The sequence below is a fragment of the Oryzias melastigma genome, linkage group LG1 (genome assembly GCF_002922805.2).
Source record: "Oryzias melastigma strain HK-1 linkage group LG1, ASM292280v2, whole genome shotgun sequence".
Classification (NCBI taxonomy): Eukaryota; Metazoa; Chordata; class Actinopteri; order Beloniformes; family Adrianichthyidae; genus Oryzias; species Oryzias melastigma.
In genome coordinates, this window is record NC_050512.1 from 32,579,102 (window position 1) to 32,583,451 (window position 4,350).

At 47.2% G+C, this 4,350-nt stretch overlaps 1 protein-coding gene across 1 annotated transcript in view; it reads left to right on the plus strand.

Moving 5' to 3' along the window:
• Positions 1–2,695: 2,695 nt before the first annotated feature.
• Positions 2,696–4,350, plus strand: part of wdr17 (WD repeat domain 17) — an 18,435-nt gene continuing 16,780 nt past the window's right edge. The window contains exon 1 of the mRNA XM_024289843.2: positions 2,696–3,055. The gene's annotated coding sequence lies outside the window, so the exon portion shown is untranslated. The remainder of the gene's footprint in view (positions 3,056–4,350) is intronic.

Genomic DNA, 4,350 nt, shown 5'->3' on the forward strand with positions numbered 1-4,350 from the left:
TCAAGTGTTGGAGTCTATGTTCAGGAGCTCTTAGGTCAAAGGTCGAGCCTTCAGGATTCACCTGAACTTCACCTGCAGCTTCACTTTAAACTGAACCTCTGAGGCTTCTGAGCAGCACATGTTCTCAACCGCATCCTGGTTCTTGTTGTGGTTCTCCAGTCTGACATGAACCCAGATGACTCGAGACCTGAACAGCTGAGAACCATCACTGATCAGAATAGAAACTTCGAACTGTTCTTGTCCCTGTTTGGATCTTCATGTCTTTCAGATCCCAAGCAGCTGGAATTCTGTCAGAATTTCTCTTTGAAAATGATTTTCTGAGCATGAATTTGAGCTGTTGAAGGTGTCGAGGAAAACAAAATGCAGCGAGGAGTGAACGTCCAACCAATTTGATATAAGGAGAGCGGCCCGGCCACTGCGTCGGGCCGGTGTCTCCTTCAGTTTGGCACCTTTAACGCTGAGGAAACTCCTGGTCACAGCAACATGCACACGTTCTTCAAACTACACAACATGATGCCAGTGGATTCTGAAGCTGAGAAAGAATTTCAGAGCAAATAAGTCAAATTTCAACATGTTAAATGGGCGTGTTTGGTAAGTAGAGCCCAAATAGTGTTTTATAAATGTGTGCAGTGATGGACGAACGTGAGTTATGAACGCGTTTCCATAGACGTTTCATTTGAAACAGTCGCTTAAAGCAAGTTTCTGATGGCGGTGTGATCGTAGCTTCAGAGCTAGCCTTCAGCTAACCCTTTAACTCCAGAGCTCCAGTCTGTATGTGCTTTGATTTGCTGTAACTTCAACTGTTGACCCAATCGATGTCATTCCAGTAATTCTGCTTTTCTGCTTCACAATCTACTGGAATTAGATTGATCATGTTAGCGGTTGAAAACCTAGTGTGTTAAATATTTTGTTTTTAAGCGTCACCAGTGACGCCTCAGGTGTTAAAGGGTTAAAGAAGCACAAAAACCTGCACCCCCCCTTTCCTCCCCCCAACCCAGACTGCAGCAGTGACGGGAAGGGGGGCCGGCGCTGCACTGCAGAGTTATTGATTACATCAAACTTTTAAGTTGTTTTATTTAAATTTTTAAATTATTTAATTTATTTTTACATGAAATGAGTGGTGTGTCAAACTTTAACAAAAAAAAGGAAAAGTAACATCTAATCCCTGTAATTTGGCGCCCCCTCCACCAGGTGGCGCCATAGGCATCTGCCTTGGTTGCTTATGCCCAGGATCAGTAGTGGGTAGTTTTTCCTCTGATGTCACATGTCAGTCATCATGAAAATATCACGAGAAAAGGGCGGGTGTAAGTCTTTTACCAAGACGGGTGCAGCTGGAAATCTGGCACTGCGATGACTGCCGCCTTGATGACTACAAAACAGTGCATTGTGGGAAACAGTGAGTTACTTTATTTATGGTTATAATAATTACATTTTTTAACATTTTATACGAAATAAGTGGTGTGTCAAACTGTAAAAAAAAAAAAAAACGTTACAATTTGGTGCCCGCCCCCCACTGATGGCGCCCTAGGCGGCCGCCTAGCTGGTCAATGCCCCGGCCCTGTCGTTGAGTCTGGTTGCAGCTCAGTGCTCGCCTTCATCTCACGTCCATTTCCCCGCCCCCGCCTGGTCGTCTCAAACATACTCCGTGATTGGTCTGAGTCACCGTTTCTATGGCAACACTCCCACCAATCAGTGGTGACCTTGGTGGAAGGCCACACCCCTATGACTAGTAATATGTCAATAGGTGTGTTTGAGATCCCCGGCGCCTCGCCTACATCGTCCGCGAGACTAAGCTGCTGCTGGAGGGGGCGGAGAAAGGCGCCTGAGATGAAGGAGAACGACGAGACTGTACGATAACAAGGAGTTGGGGGTTGTTCGGCTGAAAGTTAATAAGCCACTCCTCCTAGTATGATTTGTGCTGTTGTGTCTTTTATATTATTTTTAACACATTTTGGGAGTAAAACTGTTAATAAAATAGCCGCAGCATTCATTGCATGTGCACTGTCCCAAATAAATAAATAAATAAAATTAAAGTTAAGTTTTAGAGACAACAATAACAAATATAACCACAGATTATTTGAAATCTTGTTTATTTTTTCATCAGTGATTCACTACCTTCCAGAGAAAGTTAAAAACTACACCGATGTCCTTCATTTAGCGCCAGTTATTTCACACGAACTACAAGAACTGTGTGGACTTAGTTTCCCACAATGCATTGTTTTGTAGTCATCACGGCGGCATGCAGCCAGCGCAGTACCTATTTTCTGGCTGCGCTGGCTTAGGACGGCGCCTTGAACCCGCCCCTTTCTCGCGATACTTGGTGACGGCGCACATTTGACGTCAGTGCAAGAAACTACCCAACATGCACCGCGATCCAGGCGATCTGCATCTCAAACACGCCTAATGTTTTGAATGACGGCCGTGGGGGCTCCACCTACTTTTATCGACACATCTGATTGGTCAGTTTATAACTTAAACTACAGAAAAATCAAAAAAATCTGATTATTCAGATATTAAAATGTTATCAGATCCAGAATGTTCTGACCAGTAGAACGACTGATAACAGCTGATTATTTCTCTATGGAAGTCTATTGGAGCCAGCTGGTGCTTCCTGTTTGGAACGCCAGGGGGGCGTGGTCACACAGTCCAGTTCTCTTATACAGTCAGTCGTCAGGAAGGCAAAGAGAACCGTAAACCAAACGCACTTGGTGATATTTACCGTTCATGGATCTGAACAGACTCGAGTCATTTCTGTCCCGGATCAATAGAAGATCAAAGACGGATTCTGACGTTCATGGGGAACCGAACCCGCTCCTGTTTGGACCATCCTCGCTCTAAAGTTCTGCTTATGTCAAACGCACTGAAAGGTTCTGGTTCTGATGACGTCAAATGAGTGACCGTCCGCACGGCCAATGCGGGACGCGGAGCGCGGTTCTGTGGACCAATCAGAGCCGTGACTGCAGTCTGCCCCGCGCGGACGACGGTCAGCACGAGCCGCTTCAGCACCGGGGAGCTGTCCGCCGCGCACGAGCCTGCGAACGCAGACGGGGATCAGGTAAACGAGACAAACGCACGCGGGCCTCGCGGGAAACGTGAGCCCGCCGATGAGCACGAGCAGGTGAGCGCGCGCGCGGGGTAGACAGAGCCGGCGTCTCGGATTAATGAGCGCGCGGCGGAAACCTGTTGAAACCATCCGCGTGCACCTGACGTGCGCGCGCGATAAAGAGAGAGGGGTGCTGGACACGCACGCGCATTCCAACTCTGCCCTAATCGGAGTCAGTTCTCTGTTCCGGTTTGAACGTCTGCTGGCCGCGCGCTCGTTTACATGTCAGCATCTGTGTTCGTGCCAGCAGCGCGTGCGGCGGGAACCGAAAATTACTGGATAAAAACAGTTGAAGCGGGAGAAGCCACCGGTGACCCGCGCGGGCTACCGGAGCACAGCCGCGCGCAAACAGCTGATGAGTGGGCGTGATGGTGACGTCACTGCGCCGGGCACCAGTTTAGCCCGAGCAGGTTCGGTTCTGTCACATGCTCATGCCAAAGTCCCAGCACAGGTAGAACCACGAACACCTGGTGGGGGAGGGGGGCGGGGTTTCACAAGCCCCTCCCCTTTAATGTTTCTGCATCAGCGGGTTTCCTTCAAACTTGCGTGATGATTATTCCTGAAGGTAACAGCTGTCATAACAAACCGATGAACTGTAATAACAATGTAGCATGCTAATGCTAACACCTGGGCAGGTATATTTTAACCATAAAGTAATTAAAAAAAACACTGTGCTTCAAGAACAGACATGTGTCAGAGTCAAGGCCCGGGGGCCGGATCCGGTCCTCCAGATCATTTTATTGTTATTAATGACCCGATGTTATCTTGAGCTCATTTCTGACTTGTAGAGTTTTGACAAAATATATTTTTATGGAGAGTAAAATATTGAAAGTTATTTAAGGTTTAAGTTGATTTATTCTGGAATAATATTCCTGCCTTTTTATTATTTATAATTATGTTAAAAAGTTACAGTTTTAAAGTTTTAAATATGTAGTTTTAAAGTGTTTATTAAATGTTTATTCTGTTCGTCCCGCGACCTCAGGTGTGTTTTGGATTTTGACCCTGTTGGGATTGAGTTTGACACTCCTGCTATAGATCCTCATGTTCTGCTTCTACTGACCAGTAAACAGAAGACAAGAGTGTGTGCTGCCCCCTACTGTCAGGAGGAAGCATCTACACTCAGGAATCTGACAGAGTAGTGTCTGCTTTGGAACCGACTGGCGTCAGTTTGCTGATGCTTGTAGGCTGGAAGCTCCACCCGCCCCTCCACCCACCGCTGCGCCCGCACCTCCACCCACCGCTGCGCC